The sequence below is a fragment of the Schistocerca nitens genome, chromosome 1 (assembly GCF_023898315.1).
Source record: "Schistocerca nitens isolate TAMUIC-IGC-003100 chromosome 1, iqSchNite1.1, whole genome shotgun sequence".
NCBI lineage: Eukaryota > Metazoa > Arthropoda > Insecta > Orthoptera > Acrididae > Schistocerca > Schistocerca nitens.
In genome coordinates, this window is record NC_064614.1 from 685,677,813 (window position 1) to 685,696,571 (window position 18,759).

An 18,759-nucleotide genomic window follows, 5' to 3' on the forward strand; every position below is an offset into this window, starting at 1 on the left:
TGTTACAGTAATGCACATTAATGTTATCCACTGGCAGTGTGTTCCCTGCGAATGTTACGGCCAAAATTTCAGTACACGTTGCTCACACTTACAAAGGAAGGCCCACCACGAACTGATGTGCCTTCTCCTATTATCTTCATAGTTACAGGATTTGACCGTAGCTCAGCACATAGTAAAACAGAAAACAAAGTGTAATCGAAATGTTACCTTGATGTCGCTAGTTCGAATCTCAAAACTAGCATACTTTTTTTTATTTCTTGAATTCCATATCTATTAAGAAATGAGAATGTAAACAACTACAGAAGTATAATTTTTAACAAAAACAGCACCTTCATTTTTAATTCCTGTTTGTATGAAAATAAAATAAAATTTGATTCAGATATACGAAGTATCTTTTTCTCAAATAAAAACTGTATGCAGCAATAATACTGCTCAGTCTCGCGAAACAAAATATATATTTGGTTTCATATCTGATGTTTCGTGATTCTGTTCCAAATTTTACTTTATTATGAATAGTTACATTTTCAAACAACCAGTAACTAAAAATAAACAGATGTTATTTTTATAAACATTTTTAATTTCATATTTGTTAATAAGCATTTCGATTTCTTCATAAATATGGAATTCAAAAGAGTAAAAGAAAAGAGTGATACCAGCGGCTTTATGATTACATTCTGATTATGCTAGGCGGTGAGCTACCGACGCATTTGTTAATTAAATACAAATGTTTTGTACTTAACAGCGCTCGAATATCTTGTAACTTGAAAGGCGATTTTTACAAGTACAAATTTAGGACAATGATATCGGAGCACTGACCTTCATATCCTGTATGTATGAAGGAAATTGGGAAGGGTCACTCTGTAAACTCGCCTTGGTTAGAAGAAGAAAATAGGTCCAAGAGTGCTTTATTTTTACGGTAGGACTAACGTTCTACAGTTTCTCATGGTAGGGAAGAATGTTGCACCTTGGAACAATTTTCAGACTTTCGCCTTTAGCCAGAACTGTAATAGAAGTGTGACCCATTGGCTCATAAAGCCGGCTCACAGCCGGCCGCAGGTTTCGAGTCGGTTATTACACTGCCGGCTTTGAGACGGGCCGAGCAGCTATAGGTTCTTCTTAGTGTTTCTTCCTCTCTTTTAATAGATGACATGGTATGTTATATATAATTGGAAAGTGAGAAATCGATATATTTAGTGTAGTACAACACACTGTATTTTTCGAGTTATAAGCAATCGTTTCCAGGTTTCGTTAATTTTGTTCTCTCCAGTCCCATCAAGAAAACACCCTGCAGAAGTTGTGTGGTGTGCAAAGCAAGGAACATGGTGTGAGTGTGAGAAATGTCTAGTTGTACATGCCTGTACTTTTCCGGGTGTATCGCACCAACAAAAAATTAATTCCTCATCACTTCAATAAATATTAAGGATACATCTATCCTATGAAAGAAATATATATTTTTGAGAAAAGTATGCAAGACAAAAATTCAGATTTCCGTAAATTTAAATAGTAAATATAGGGTCGACTATGTAGAAAAATATTAGTAAGTCAATGCGTTAATATATTTTCTAGTTCTGTTTTGAACTTATAGCATTCACTTTACGTGTGCTGCAACCTTTTTTAAAATTAAAGAAATCACTCCTATATAGTAATGGTTTTCCAAACGTGAAAAGCTATTTCAAGATACAACATTATCATGAATTTGGGAACAAATATTCTATTCAAATTAGAAGTGCTGGTATCTATAAAATCGTGTTAATAGTGTATTCAGTAGTTATGTCTTACATTATTGCTCTAGTACATATCAGTACTTAATAAGTGATATCAGTTTAAGGAAAAGTATTATCAATAATGAGTTACAAGCTAAAAACGTTTTGAAGTGTAAGCTGTTGGCAATTAACACATATTTCTATTTTCGAGTCATGGGACAATGTTAAGACATAAAAAAACTCAGTTCATATCCAAATATCACGTGTTCCATGGTAAAGAGACATTCCGTTTCAAGGCACAAGATGGCGCTGTATGGCTTGACCGTCTACTAGTTACGTAACTAGGTTTAAAAATATACAGAATTTTAATCACATTTGAAACTCCGTAATTGAGGAATTAACTTTGGTCCATGCTACTATTATAAATGTGAAAGTAGCTATGTCTGTTACGCTTTCACGACTAATCCTCTGAATCGATTTCCATGAAATTGGGTACGGAGATAGTCTGAACACTGAGGAAGAACATAGGCTGTTTTAGGAAGTGTTAGTACGACATATTTATTTATTTGCAGAATATAACGCGAAATATGGAACAATAATTACTCTGAAACTGGCAGAAGTAAAGCTGTGGGTACCGGGCGTGAGTCGTGCTTCGGTAGCTCAGTTGGTAGAGCACTTGCCCGCGAAAGGCAAAGGTCCCGAGTTCGAGTCTCGGTCGGGCACACAGTTTTAATCTGCCAGGAAGTTTCATATCAGCGCACACTCCGCTGCAGAGTGAAAATCTCATTCTGGAAACATCCCCCAGGCTGTGGCTAAGCCATGTCTCCGCTATATCCTTTCTTTCAGGAGTGCTAGTTCTGCAAGTTTCGCAGGAGAACTTCTGTAAAGTTTGGAAGGTAGGAGACGAGATACTGGCAGAAGTAAAGCTGTGGGTACCGGGCGTGAGTCGTGCTTCGGTAGCTCAGTTGGTAGAGCACTTGCCCGCGAAAGGCAAAGGTCCCGAGTTCGAGTCTCGGTCGGGCACACAGTTTTAATCTGCCAGGAAGTTTCATATCAGCGCACACTCCGCTGCAGAGTGAAAATCTCATTCTGGAAACATCCCCCAGGCTGTGGCTAAGCCATGTCTCCGCTATATCCTTTCTTTCAGGAGTGCTAGTTCTGCAAGTTTCGCAGGAGAACTTCTGTAAAGTTTGGAAGGTAGGAGACGAGATACTGGCAGAAGTAAAGCTGTGGGTACCGGGCGTGAGTCGTGCTTCGGTAGCTCAGTTGGTAGAGCACTTGCCCGCGAAAGGCAAAGGTCCCGAGTTCGAGTCTCGGTCGGGCACACAGTTTTAATCTGCCAGGAAGTTTCATATCAGCGCACACTCCGCTGCAGAGTGAAAATCTCATTCTGGAAACATCCCCCAGGCTGTGGCTAAGCCATGTCTCCGCTATATCCTTTCTTTCAGGAGTGCTAGTTCTGCAAGTTTCGCAGGAGAACTTCTGTAAAGTTTGGAAGGTAGGAGACGAGATACTGGCAGAAGTAAAGCTGTGGGTACCGGGCGTGAGTCGTGCTTCGGTAGCTCAGTTGGTAGAGCACTTGCCCGCGAAAGGCAAAGGTCCCGAGTTCGAGTCTCGGTCGGGCACACAGTTTTAATCTGCCAGGAAGTTTCATATCAGCGCACACTCCGCTGCAGAGTGAAAATCTCATTCTGGAATAATTACTCTATCTAAAACTATTTTCTCTTTGACTTCTGAACGTTACCATACTTGTGAAAAAGTTTTTATTGGTTGATATGCTCTACGAAATATGATTCAACGTAATCAGTACAATGCTTCTTCAATTCTCAAAGTGTTTGATCCATACTTCCATATTAATACCAGTATTATTGATTGCGAAAGCAACTCACTCTGTCACGTTTCCACAACTCTGCCGCTGAAGCGATTTCGATGGTATTTGGTATGTAGATGGCTTGAATAGAAATAGCTTAAGCCCTGAGGGAGACCATGGGCTACGTTAGAAAGTCGAATCTTTTCAGGTATTATAAACATTTTTAAATAAAGTATACGGGAGTGGCATGCACATGACGCTGGAACGACGGTCGGCTACTCTTTGTATCTCTACACCAATTCATGACAGTGCAAATCCAACGTTATTGTGCTCGTGGTTTATGATATTGAGTTCCTATATCACCTAGCTTAGCTGGAGAGTTTTGGTGGGGGTACAAAAATAAAATAGATAACCATATTTAAAGCAATTACTATAAGCGTCGCAAATGTAAGTCTGATTAAGGGCATAGTTCTAAGATAGCTCTAACTGCGGAAGTTATTCGAATCCAACAAATCTCCGAGAAATCTTATGTCCTAGGAACTTGGATGCAGATCGTCAGGAGGCCTTCAGAGATACAGAGGTATTAGAACAGCCACAAGCCCGTCGCACTGCAGACGCTGAGCGTACGTGTCTCTTACAATTTCCAAGACGCTTGAAGACTCACAAGAATGGAGTCATTTAAAGGTTGTACGACAAACGGAGAGACGTATCTTTACATGTGGAACTTGGGAGACTGTTATTGAGGCTGCATTTTCTTATAATCTGTTAATTTATTATGTTAATCATAAATTAGTCACCTTAGGGGGACGGATCGAATACGTAGACCCCACAACACATTAAAATGGAAGGGAAAACGGCTGCTATGTGTTGTTCTGGTGGTAAAAGCTCACATCCAGTACTAGATGAGCCAAGAAATCCTAAAAACTATGCTTCCGCACGAATGTAATGAATCGAAGCCTTTTTAAATATCATTAGAGAATATATAATTCATGCTTTCAGATTCAACATACAGTAAAATAATAGAAACACATTCATTACGTACCTTCATACCGGCACCGTATACTTTTTTTGTACAGATGTCTCTACACTACTAAGTACACAGACATCTTGTGAAGTTGCTAATTTATTAACCATCACTCATCGTAACAAAACTGCTGATATGAGAGAGAATAAGCGTGTAAAAACTAGTATATTACACGGCACTTAAATATCTGTAACTCGTAATATTTACAAATTTTGCGCAAAACACAATGTTACGTCTAGAACAACAATAACAGTAGAAAATGCTGGAAGCAGGTTATAGCGGTTTCTAGTGCACTTCCCTTCATGTGTTTCTAAAATCAGTCAAAAGATTGAAACACCGACCAGGAAACATAATGTGTTCTTAAGAACTCTCTCTACCTCCACGTGCTCTCATCTGTGTTATTAACGGGAAACATACAGTTACAGGCCGTATGACAATTCTACGCGAAACCAATTCTTAAATTAAATGTTCAAAATAACTTCCTCTACATTGGTATGTACGAGTAGGTAACTCATTATTGCATTCAATCTTGGGTACGCTGATGTATCCCTGAAGTACTGCGCATACTTTTAAAGCCTACCATAATCTGGGAATGCAGACACTATACACCTTGTAGTGAAATTCTGTACACAAGAGCTTTCAACTGCTGCCACCAGTCTCAACGTAACGTGTTTAGTTCCGGATAAAGCAGAAGTCACGGAACTGCTCCATCTCTTTCTGTCTCTCTCTCTCATGAAGTGGTCCGCAAAACAATGTTGTTGGACCTAAGAATTAAAATTTAACCAGATGTGGCCAAAAGGATATTTTGAACATTTCACGCAAAAAAACAGTTTCGTACGGTGTGCTGGTACGTTTTATTAATGTCCCAGGAACAGTTTAGAAAATAATCTTAAACAGGAAAGGACAAGCTTTTTCATAAACAGACCGGACGGTTCAAAAGACGACTGCTTGAAAAATGCAAGATATACATTGGACAATGCCTCTCTCCAAGTATTTCGATTTATAATAGGCGCCGTGACGTAGCTGCAGAGCAAACAGCTACGGGTAAGATGTGTCAAAATATGTAGAAAAATAGTCTTTTCCATATTATCGCATAGAATTAGTTCGCGCCTCCAGACAGGCAAACCAGTGTACAGATTTCCAGAGTGGACTTCGGTTTTTGCAGACTCAACCACTTCAAAAAATTGCACGCACTTGCTCTTCCGCCCGTACTAATGTTTGCCTTGTCACGACAAGTGTCCGTATTGAGTGAAAAACTTGAAGAGATGCTCCATCCACTGGTAGGTACCTGGTTCCTGTATGGATTCTATCTTTCATGGAGTAGTGAATCCTCGTAACCACTTCTGTCTAAACCTGTAAAACGTGTCTTTCCCGTGCCCGTGAGGGAATTAGGTTAAGAAATGAGACACTTAAAGTAGTAGATGAATTTTGCTATTTGGGCAGCCAAGAAACTGATGGTGGTAGACGTAGAGAGGACATAAAATGTGGACTGGGGATGGCAAGGAAAGCGTTTCTGAAGGAGAGATATTTGTTAACTGTGTGCAAGACATATGTCCTGTATGATCACCAGCTTCCATTTGTTACCTCCTCTATACACTCTAATGTTTCTAATAAGCATTTTTATCAACCATTACTATTAATCTTAAGATATTAAATATCACTCCATTTCAAAGGTCTTTGTTTCAGAATTACACAGACAAGTCGCTGAAGACAGTTTGAGAACAACATAAGAATAAATTAATTTTAATGGTAGATGATAAGCAATTGAGTTAAAAAATATGATTTTTAACTGTAATATTTCTGTATTTTCTTATAATCTTCTCTTCTCCATCTATCTATACATAAATTCAAGAAGTCTCCTCGTTCCCATCTGTATGTGTGGGCTAATCTCAGCAACCGCCGTAGAGATTCTGATCCAGTTCTCACTTATACATACACTGATCCACGAGGAAGGTTTTTTATGTAATTTACAAGTATTTCGTACAAAATGTCTTGCTTATGATGAATTAAAGTTACGATATGTAAACGATGCCACAGACACCTAGAGAACAGCTGTCATAACTCGAGAAAGCAGTGAGTTGATGTAGCAAAATGCATCACCAAATTCGCATGTGGTGAGATGGTCTAGTAATGGACGCCAAAAAACTAGCAGTTATCAACAGGAACTAGCAAACCGCAATATGTGTGGAGGAGGTGCTCTATACTGGAGTTTACGCCCCAGATGAAATACAACAGTTGCACAGGACTGCTTGCAAATTTTGTGAACTATGTCATTAGATGAAACTTCCTGGCAGATAAAAGCTGTGTGCCGGACCGAGACTCGAACTCGGGACCTTTGCCTTTCGCGGACAAGTGCTCTACCATACTGGCAGAAGTAAAGCTGTGAGGACGGGGCGTGAGTCGTGCTTGGGTAGCTCATGTGGTAGAGCACTTGCCCGCGAAAGGCAAAGGTCACGAGTTCGAGTTTCGCTCTAGCACACAGTTTTAATCTGCCAGGAAGTTTTATATCAGCGCACACTTCGCTGCAGAGTGAAAATCTGATTATGTCATTAGATATCGACCCACCCCTTCCCATGAACCACGGACACTGCCGCTGGTGGGGAGGCCTGCGTGCCTCAGCGATACAGATAGCCGTATCTTAGGTGCAACCACAACGGAGGGGTATCTTAGAGAAAGCTTTTAACGATATTGACTGGAATACTCTCTTTCAAATTCTGAAGGTGGAAAGGGTGAAATACAGGAAGTGCAAGGCTATTGACAATTTGTACAGAAATCACATGACTGTTGTAAGAGTCGAGAGACACGAAAGGGAAGTAGTGGTTAAGAAGGGAGTGAGATAGGGTTGGTCTATCGCCGATGTTGTTCAATTTGTATACTGAGTAAGCAGTAAAGAAAACAACAGAAAAATTTGGAGTGGGTATTAAAATCCAGGGAGAAGAAACAAAAACGTTGATGTTTGCCGATGACATTGTAATTCTCTCAGAGACATCAGAGGACTTGGAACAGCAGTAGAATGGAATGGAAGTGTCTTAACAGGAGGGTATAAGATGAACATCAACAAAAGTAAAACGAGGGTGATGGAATGTAATAGAATTAAATCAGGTGATGCTGAGGGAATTAGGTTAAGAAACGAGAAACTTAAAAGTAGTAGATGAGTTTTGCTATTTTGGCAGCCAAGAAACTGATAGTGGTTGAAGTAGAGAGGACATAAAATGAGGACTGGCGATGGCAAGGAAAGCGTTTCTGAAGGAAAGATATTTTTTAACATCGAGTATAGATTTAAGTGTCAAGAAGTCTTTTCTGAAAGTATTTTTATGGAGTGTAGCCATTTATCGAAGTGAAATATGGACGATAAACTGTTTAGTCAGGAAGATAATAGAAGCTTTTTAAGTGTGATGCTACAAAAGAATACTGAAGATCAGATGGGTAGATCACATACCTAATGAGGAGGTACTGAATAGAATTTGGGAGAGGGGGGAATTCGTGGCACAACTTGACTAGAAGAAGGGATTGCTTGGTGGAACACATGCTCAGATATCAAGGGATCACTAATTCAGTATTGGAGGGAAGCGTGGAGGGTAAAACTCGTAGAGGGAGACCAAGAGATGAATACACTAAGCAGATTCAGAAGGATGTACATTGCAGTAGTTACTCGGAGATGGCGAGGCTTGCACAGGATAGAGCAGCATGGAGAGCTGCATCAAACCAATGTTTGGACTGAAGACCAAACAACAATAACAACAACATATCATTATAAACAAAGTTTCAAAGTTAGATTTTTTGTGATTTTTGTGGCAGAAGAACACTTAAAGAAATTCCATAAACACAGTGTTTTTAAGAGTTCCTTCCTTATACTTTCGCATAAGGATACGAATAAGTCGCAATGTCCTGAGATAGCAGAAACATGTTAACCTTGTATTCAGAAGTTTTACTTTAGTAACACCGTCACCTGGTCTCTCCAGGAATACAAGAATAGTCTTCTGAAGAAAAAGCATAATATTTAATTGTACTATCCAGTTTCGAGCAGAAGCTTAATTTTATTTGCATCCCACTCTATTTATCATTTCTTGACACGCCTGAACGACGCAACGGCAAAAGTACTTCAGGTCACTCAAAAAAATGTCAGAGTTGAGTTCAATCGTAACTTATACTTTAAAAGAAATATAAGTTTTGATTCATTTAAATAAGGAGAGTTTAGTTAATTCAAGAAGTTACGAAGGCGGCTGTAGGAAGCTGACCGATGAAGGCATATTCCGGCAAGCGTAAGGGCTGGCTGTGGGGGTGGATGGAGGCCCGATTAAAAAAAAAATTAAAAAGTATTAGAGCTTTTGGCTACCAACCGAAAGGTTATCGGGTTAAATCCCGGCTAGGTCAGTTTTTTCACTTTATCTTTTAAGCTATGAGCGCCAACAGCTCAGATAAACCTGACTCATTGTAAGATCAACAGATGTCAGAAGCCTGCAGACATACTGCAATCGATTATGATGTACTTTAGGGCCTTATGGTCCTCAGTACTTGAACTGGTTGCAAATGTTTCAAAAAAACTCCAGAGCGGAAAAATGGCGAGTCCAAAACCCGTGAGTTTCAATTATTTATGCATAGAGTAAAATGCAGGAAGGGATGCAGCTTTACTTCATTTATGCACTGGCGTCCAAATTAAAGTAACAAACTGCTATTTCCTCGTCTTGTGTCTATTTCACGATATAATCAAATAAACTGCAAACTGTCAACAGATGTCGTTACGATTGTGTTCTGCACGGAAGATGGCCTTCCGATCAACAGACAACCACGCCAGAAATGACGTCAGGGCACCTATCAAGCGGGAGAGCGTTTCCAAGGCAATCTCACATCCACATTGGCTCTGTACATAGTCACAGACACTGCAGTATGGCACAGAGATGACGCCTACACACGCTGTTCTGTGGAGTGCCATAGGTATAATGGAAGTTGGAGAGTCGCAAACTGAGTGGCCCGATGTATTAATGTGAATCATTCTGTTGTTTCTTGGATTTGACGACAGTTTATAGAGACCGGAACTGTATCCCGGAGACCAGGATAGGGCTGAACATATGCAACATCAGAAAGAGTGGACCGTTATTTGGCTGTAAGGGTTCGGCGGTACCGCCTTACTACTTCACTGCAATTGGCATCTGACATCGCAGCGCCGCCTGGACGTGTTGTATCAAGGCAGACGGTGTACAGAAGGCTTCAGCAGAGCGGCCTTCATTGTTGGAGACCCGCTGTTTATCTCTGGCGTTTCTTTCACAGAAGGGAACGTCTAGAGTGGAGCCGCCAACATGCTACCTGGATGGTCGAACGGTGGGCCAATGTTCTTTTCACAGATGAGTCCCGATTTTGTCTGGAGAGTGATTTTCGACGGATTCGCATCTGTAGGGCACGTGGAACCCTATTTCTGGACCCAAACATTGTGGAAAGAGACCAATGTCGAGGCGGGATAATGTTGACTACTCGAACACCTCTTCATGAAATTGTACGGGTGAATGAGCAAGATTTGAATGCTTTCAGGTACCGTTCGGAGATCTTGTAATCTCATGCGCGGCTGTTAATAGATGCTGTGTGCCCAGAATTCCTACTGATGGACGATAATGCTCGACCTCATAGAGCACGAGCAGTGGATGTGTTTTTGGAAACGGAAGATGTTGCACGCATGGCCTGGCCTGCTCGCTCTCACAATTTGAATCCCATAGATCATGTCTGGGTTTCACTATGGAGATGTACTGCACCACTTCAGCATCCGCCAACCAATCTCCAAGAGTTGTGAGCAGCTCTGCAGGAGGAACTGGCGTCGTTCGCGGCATGTCCCGTGGTCGTCAGGTCTTTATTCGTGCCAGAGGTGGTCACACCCCATGCTATGCACATTAACCAGTCGTCAGAATGTGTGTCCAAATCCATTAAGTTGGAAAAAAATGAAGAAAAGTTTTGTCTACCGTTATGCATGTTGCAGTTGGTTATGTTCTGCATTCTTTACATTGTGTCTACTTTACTATCATCTATTTATACTGTTTTGTGCCAAAAAAAAACACAACCTTGCAAAATTTCCTTTTGTTGCTTTAATTTTGGACACCGGTGTATAAAGAAAGTTTTGCAGCAGCGCAGAAAATTACTCAGCTCTCAGCTTTCTGCATTCCTTTAGTGATACAGCCATGATTCGCATACAGTATTTACATTTGTTGATCAAATATTACTTACCTCATTATGTGCTTCCATTATTGCCATGAGACGTCACTCCAAACGACAATTATATATGGAACACATAACAGTCATGCCACCAGACATCTTTCCAGAAGTGTGCTGCTTACATAGCGTACGTTATAAGAAATCATAGTATTCACATATTTAACTTTGTTCTCTGAATTTTATTCGTGCTCCCAGACAAAATCTGATACGCTAGATACGCTAGTCAAATCATTTGGCCAATGCTAACCGTGCGGAGCCGGGACGGGTCGTTAGTTTGACCTATAGATTGATATATCTTCTGAAGGTTTAGATTAAAAAATAAACATAAACAATAACGTTGATGAGAGATAGAATATGAGTAGAAAATGTAAGCAGTGAAGCCACGTTCTGTCTTCATATTCGAACAGTTAGGTGTAACACCTCACTTCTCTCTCATTTGTATCACGTATTGCAAAAATTAAGAGAGCGTGGTCGATTTCTTGTCAACCTGTTTAATACATTAATGGCACTGAGCGGCATTAACTTTCCTATGTAGTTTCTCTGTAGTCTGAAATTTAACAAGCCTAAATTTGATAGGTAAGCGGGTCAGATAAAGTTTGTTTTTGATATTAGTGATGATGGTGATGAGTCTCTAAGGGACCAAACTGATGACGTCATCGCTCCCTAGGCTTACAAATTACTTAATCTAACTTAAACTAATTTACGCTAAGGACAACACACACCCGCGGTCTCGAACCGCCGACGGGAGGAGCCGCGCGAACCGTGGCAAGGCGCCAGACCGCGCGGCTATCCTCCGCAGCTTTTGATATTAGAAACTGATACTTACTAAGTAGGGTAGTTAGGATGTTGGCAACGACTCATCAGGGAACAGCCTGTAACAAAGACGAGATGACAAGGTTAAAATATCATTAACGGTAAACACTTCTTTATAGGTCAGCTTAGATGGGCATTGTCAGAAACAGGATGAGGTGCTGTGTGCTGGGTCATGGATTGTAAATATCTTTAGAGTAGCTACATTTAGTAACACAAAACGCACTAGTGCAGCTGACCACTCGGCACTTGTGACAAGGTAGTCGAGATAATTTTTGGTGTAATACGAGGAAACGGTGAAGCCTATAACACCTGCGAAGAAAATCACATGGAAGTAATTATAACTACCATAGCTCCGAATAGTATAGCAAGGTTGGTCAATATGTTATATGCTTCGGCAAGTTGACTAGCTGTTTCAATGATTCAGCAGTCAGTTGTTACATAAACAGGAAAAAGAACAGAAGTTAGCATCTCAATTGAAATTTATCTGCATCTACACACACACTTCTAAAGCCTCCGTAAGGTGCACGGAAGGGTGTACCACGTAACACTACTAATCATTTTCTTTCCTGTTCCACTAGCAAACAGAGCGAGGGAAGAACGACTGTCTGTGTGCCTCAGTACGATTCCTAGTTTCTCTTACTTTATATTTGTGGTCCTTGCGCAAAATGTACGTTGGTAGCTGTAGAATCGTTCTACAGTAAATTTCAAATGTCGGGTCTCTAAGTTTCCGCAATAGTGCCTTCCGGAAAGAGAGCTATCATTTCTTCAGTGACTCCCATTTGAGTTCACGAAGCATCTCCGTAATGTTTGAGTGCTTATCGAACAGAGGAGGAACAAATCTAGCAGCACGCCTATGAACTGGTTCGATGTCTTCCTTTAATCCAAGCAGGTGTGGATCCCAAACACTTAAACACTACTAAAGAACGGGTCGCACTAGCGTTCTACACAACGTCTCTTCTATAGATGAGCCACACTTTCCCAAAATTCTCCCAGTAAACCGAAGTCGGCTGTTCGCCTCCCTTACGACAAACGTAACATCCTCGTCCCATTCCATGTTGCTTTGCAACGATACACCCAGATATAAATCAACGACGTGACTGTGCCATGCAGGACACTGCTAATGCTGTATCTGAACACTGAGGGTTTGTTGCTCATGTCTGTCCACATTAACTCACATTTTCACACCAACTAGAAATCTTGTGTAAGTTATCTTGTATCTTCCTACAGTCAGTATACTACGATACTTTCCCGTACATCACAGCATCATCAGCAAACAGCCGTAAATTGCTGCTCACGCTGTCCGTTAGGTAATTTATGTGTACAGAGAACAAGAGCAGCCCTGTCACACTTCACTGTGGCACTCCTGACGATACTCTTCTCTCTGATGAACACTCGCCGTCGAGGACAATATACTATACGCGCAAACTAAGTTGACACGTGGTTCGGTGGCTGTTGGAGAGACTGTAAATGGGAAATGTCTGTACGGTCGCTCCCACCAGCCACTGCATATAGTGTCAACTTAGTTTGCGGGTATTTTATTGGGTTCTGTTACTTAAGAATCGTTAGAGGCACTCAAATGTCTGGAAACCTATTCCATATGCTCGTATCTTCGATAACAGACTGCAGTGGGACACCGAGTAAAATACATTTCGGAAATCTAGAAATATGGAATCAGTTTGTTGCCCTTCATCCGTTGTTCGTAGTATATCATGTGAGAAAAGGGCAAGCTGAATTTCACACGAACGTTGCTTTCTAAAACCATGCTGATTCGTGGCATAAGCTATTGAGCTTATTATATTTGAACTCAGAATATGTTCAAGAATTCCACAGCAAACCGATGTTATGGTCGTAACGGAGTACTTTACTAAAGCGACGTATAAATAAGTAGTATATTTGCTCTTCCGATTTCTAGCTCCAGCTTTTAACATATGCGTATGTATTGCACCTAATATCATCAACATATTACATTACGTTGGAGTATGTGTCTGTACTTATAACTGTTCCCTTCTCCACTTCCACCCAATGCCAAAGTTCACGATATGTAAATGCCCACCTAGCAGATCCTGGCAAGGATTTTCCATAGATTTCTTTCTTCGATTACTTTTTGAGTAATTTCTCTTTCTTTGTATCTTTCAGTTGCTTTCTGTTTCTTGTTATTCTTTTGTTTCATGGTATACGACTCAATTTCGTTTACCGCTACGTTTTAAGAACTTCTTTCTCATTTTATACCTACATTTTAAAGTACTTCTTCGTCTTCACCAGTAGCTTTGTTTCGATGATCTTCCCTAATCTTGCTCCCTAGAGAGAGAGAATTCATTTACTTCTACTCTCTTTCACCGTTTCGATGTTTGGCTCTTCGATATTGTCCTTTCAACAATTCGTCATAGCTTTCTCATTTGTGTGTGTTGCCGCGGGACGATAAAACTGTACCATCCATCACACTTTCTTCGTTGCTTCTAATGTCATTAATAGCGAAACAATGTTTAGCGAAGGTTACAAATACGTAATTCAGCTATAAAGAAAATAAGTACAGTAATAACAAAACGTGAATTAAAGGCACTTAATATTTGGGAAGGAAACTTGGTAGTGGTCTTCAAAGATTCGCTTTTCTCTAGTTCTTTTTGAATCGATGAGTATACAACTCATGAAAAGAAAGCATCTGCAGTTTAATTTCATCCTACGGCTTAATTGTTTTATAACCGGACATTATGTGGAAGGAGTACTCAGAGGAACATAATGGTAGTTCATTACAAGGTGGGTGTGCCTTGTAAGCAGCTGGTAATGTGACACAGGCTGCCGAAATAACAACTCTGCCATCTGCGGTCCTCGAGAAACAGTCGTGCGCCGCCTCTGATTATACTCGCGGCCTCCCTAATGACAGGCCACGGGGTTGGTCCTCGCCCAGCAAGGAACACTGCACACGTTCATCTTTGCCGAGGCGCTTCCATTGTTTTGTGTTCTAACTTCCTATCGTCGTTTGTCCACTGGAGTGGCATTACCGAACAGTGGACCTAACACTTGACGCTGGTTAGATGCACCACTATCCGACTCAACCCTGTGAAAACGGAAGACTCCGCCTTATTCTCGTGTTGGGTGTTAGGTTTACGTTATCTTCCATGACTAACCGAAAAGGTCCAAGAAGGAATAAAAACTCTGTCCACAGTGCCATGAATAATGAAAAGCTACGAGGTGAACTAAGACAAAAACCTTTTTTCTTGTTTGGTTTGTATTCAGTTGCTAAAACGATAACATCATATACATTTACCAGTTGTACTAAGAAGTTTTCGATAACATCGTTTACTGAGCTGCTACATCATTGAACGGCAGGTCAGGGAAAGTAGGGGCAGCTCCGACAAAATCCAAAATTATACTTAGACCTTGTTATAATGCTGTGAATATTTGGTAGTTAAAATTTTCAGTATAGACAACACTATTCAGTATGAAAAGGATTTCCATAGCATTTTCCTCAGAAGCCCTTACGTAAATGAAATCGTACAAAGGTGTCGCCACTCTGGAAAATATCGAGACGCCGACCTCCGTTACCTCGAAAAAGTGCAGCTGTCCAAGTGGCTTAGCCGGGTAGTTTGACACCCTGTGTGGAGAGTTGTCACGCCTCCCACCCCCTCCCCCCGTCACCCAAACCCACAAAAACTTGAGGGAAAGCAATTTTTGATACAAGTGCTTCAGTAAGTAAAGTGTAGTATTAATTCTTTTGTAAACAGCTTTCAGATTCGAAACAAGTAAGTACAACGCATTTTTACAAATAATATAGTACAATTGATTATTAATGAAGTAGTACAAATAACAGAAGATCTTCTTAGTGGTAAGTGACTTTACACGACGCATACAATCTCTTCCTTCGACCTTATCTGCTGCAAATTTTTAAATTGTGCCGTCAGTACGATACCATTAGCTGCCTTATTTTCGATTGACGAAACTTACAAACTATAGAGTCGTGTCTAACTCATAGTGGACCTAAGATAATCCATTTTGAATTTTACCAAATTCCTTTCATATTACGCTACCGAAACATACGTACAAAGTTAAGAAAAACCTTAACGCCAAAATGAGGCGTGGAACATATTTGGAAAATTCATGTCCGCGCACGAACCGTAAGGATCGTAACTCTGTCCAACCAAGACACATACCTTTTAGAATTTTGGCAGCTTGCAGAGCTCTCCTTCAGCGTGCAAGGATACAATCTTCAGAAATCTCATCATAAATGAGGACCCCACTTTTCATAAACGTTTCCGTTCCTGAAGCTGTAATCAGATTCCTGGGCCCTAAAACAGAAGAACGGTCTGATATGCGGTCCATGATTTTGCAACGTGTCTCGATTTCTTGCAGAGACCTGTCGATAGACTTTAACACTGTCCTTCTTAGTTCCTGGTGCAAAATCAGCATCTCCTATGCAGCCTCCTTGCTAGGCATTATTTTCTTCATAGTACTACTTTTTCCACAGGAGTGCATATCTCGTCAAATGTGTCCGTTGCAAATTCAATTACTACCTGAACAAGATAATATTTGTTGTCTTTCGAAAAGAGCAGTACACTTATCGTCTTCGTAATACATATTCCGAAGTTGACTCCAACAATCTGTAAAAGCTTTTGAGGGTGGTTGACTTCTTCTAAGACAATACTTCGTAAACACACACACACACAAATAATCAAATACAGACAACTGGATTTGAGGAGATCCTCTGGTTTCTACAGTTTCTGAAGAATCTGGCAGGTCCTCAAAGGCAGTGATAATTTTTTTAAAGCACTGAAACACAGCCTTAAAGACATCGTGGTGAGCACTCCATCGTGTTTCTGAAATTCCTAATTGTAACTCAAGCGTCTTTCAGAAAGATAGTGCATTTGTGACTATAAGGTGAGTAAAACACGTACAAACTTTCCAAGTTTTCAAAAAAGTCACACATAACGTAACTGTTACAAAAGCGTATAATCCACACATTTAAGAGAGTGGCTTGCACAGGGTACAAACAACGACTTAGAATTAAGTTCACAAATTCTTGCTTGAATTGCTGAATGCACTCCAGCCATTGTGAAAGTACGGTTGAATCCTTGTGCCCAGCATTTTGTTATATCCTGACTGTTCAGTTCGGTAACCTGTAAATTATCTTCAGTCATATTAACGAATTTCTTCCCAGTTTACTGCAAATTATCTAGAAATTATTCCTTTACTTTTACTTCTGTGTTTTGCGTATGAACGTAACGAACGATTTCACTAATTTTATCTATGTGCGATATGCAGAAAGTTTCAAAACAGGCAAAAGAAAATCCTCCCAGGTTACTTTTATCCGGCGCAAGCACTTATCTATTTGCAGTATATAATCAAAACATGTAGAACGATTCTTGAAATTGTGCTGTTTCCATGATCGTACTATCGCAGTTAAATGATTTAGGAAACAGCTATTACTAGCTAGAGTACCTAATCTTGGAGGAATTTATAATTTAATAGACATACATTGTTACGTACATTATGCAACATGATTCGAGGAAAAAATACTTTTTTGAATCCAGGAGCCCCTAAATCGGATAGCTCCCTATTCACAACCTGAACTTCTTTCCGATCACAATACGATCATTAACAGAAGACTGAGTGTTTATTTTAGAATCTGAAATCCCTACTCATCACAAAATAATTGCAGCACTACAACCTCCAAAGCACAATCAAATCATAAAAATAGTTTAGTTACTGAGAATCTGTGTTAACAATGCCCTAAAAAATGTCAGACATAGATAATCGACATCACTGCCTCAAATACTGTGAGAGAATAATTTTTGTACAAACTATTTTAGCGGTAAAATGTGGGTACGCATGCTAAAGGAACAGGCTCAATCTATAAATTATGTGGTCGTTTGTCGGTTCCGATAAATGTCAGGAATGAAACGACGAACAAAAAATGTTTGTAGTAGTCGTGCCACAGAAGGTGGCAAGTTTTGTCACCCCCACGAGGATGGCACCCGGTGTAGACCGCACCACCCGCACCCGTTCTGCGCCGCAACTGGCAGTCCAGCAACTTCTGCGCCGTCTCGAAAAAAGGTAGTGACGTGTTCTAGTCTCATCTCGAGCCTGAATGTGTGCCCACACAAAGGCGGAAACAAGTGTGTACTTTTTGTGTGTGAGTGAAATACACCGAGGTGAAAAAGATAAGGGGACAGCGATGTGTACTTATGCGTACGCAAGCTATAAAAGGGCAGTGCATTGGCGACACTGTCATTTGTTCTCAGGTGATTCATGTGAAAAGGTTTCCGACATGATTATGGCCGCGCGACGGCAATTAACAGACTTCGAACGTGGAACGGTAGTTGGAGCTAGCAGCATGAGACTTTCGATAGCGGAAATCTTTAGGGCGTAGTTTAGCGCTCATAAACATAAACACACGGTCGATGGTTGGTCAGTGACCGAAGGACATAGCTACCGTGCGTTGGTGCGCTATTAGATATAGGTCAATCTTAGGTTTACTGTTGTTACATTACTACGAATGAAACTCTGACAGTAAAGTCTAAAGTTTTAAAAGCCTTCCAGTTTTTGGCATATCACTATACTGTTTAAGACACTCCTGTTTTACTGCAAGTTTTAGGAATCTGGACTTCAAATACATTGATAGAACTCGATTTAATCCCTGGTGTTAAGTTAATCTTAGATTTCAATGGATTGTAAGTTGCAGAGAAAGCAGGAATGAGAACTCTGTCGCCACGTTGAGGAGGGACATAATAGAGGGAATGTTATCTGTCTGCTACACAATGATGCCACTTTACGCTTCCGTGTGCGCTGATAATCCGCAGCTGTAGTGTAAATTACACTTGGCAGTAACAAGGTTCCTTGAAAGAATATCGTAGACTTTTTGCACGTTCAGACACACTCATTACGCTATTTATTTTTCAGTTGACATACAGAACACGAGTTGCATGGCTGCAGTAGTGCTATATCTGTTATATCACTGAAGTTGGCAACAGTCGTAAACATAAGACAGTAGTCACAAAGTGTAGCGACATGTACAGTTATCAATTAGGGAGCCAAACCTCACCTTAGCAAAGGTAACATATAGACATCATGCCACTTTTCGCTCCTGCCAGACTTTGCAATATACCAGTTACTATAAGTGTTCAAAAGGCAGAATTTAAGCTCATATTCATTCCATTGTCATGATTCAACGTCAGCGACTTAACAAAAATAAATAAAAAAGACCTTCATGGTACTCA

At 40.4% G+C, this 18,759-nt stretch overlaps 1 protein-coding gene across 1 annotated transcript in view; it reads right to left on the bottom strand.

Annotated features, from left to right (window-relative positions):
* The window catches only part of LOC126259337 (uncharacterized), a 235,456-nt gene that overhangs the window by 89,320 nt on the left and 127,377 nt on the right, over positions 1–18,759 (bottom strand). Inside the window, exon 2 of the mRNA XM_049956047.1 lies at positions 11,562–11,607. The gene's annotated coding sequence lies outside the window, so the exon portion shown is untranslated. The remainder of the gene's footprint in view (positions 1–11,561; positions 11,608–18,759) is intronic.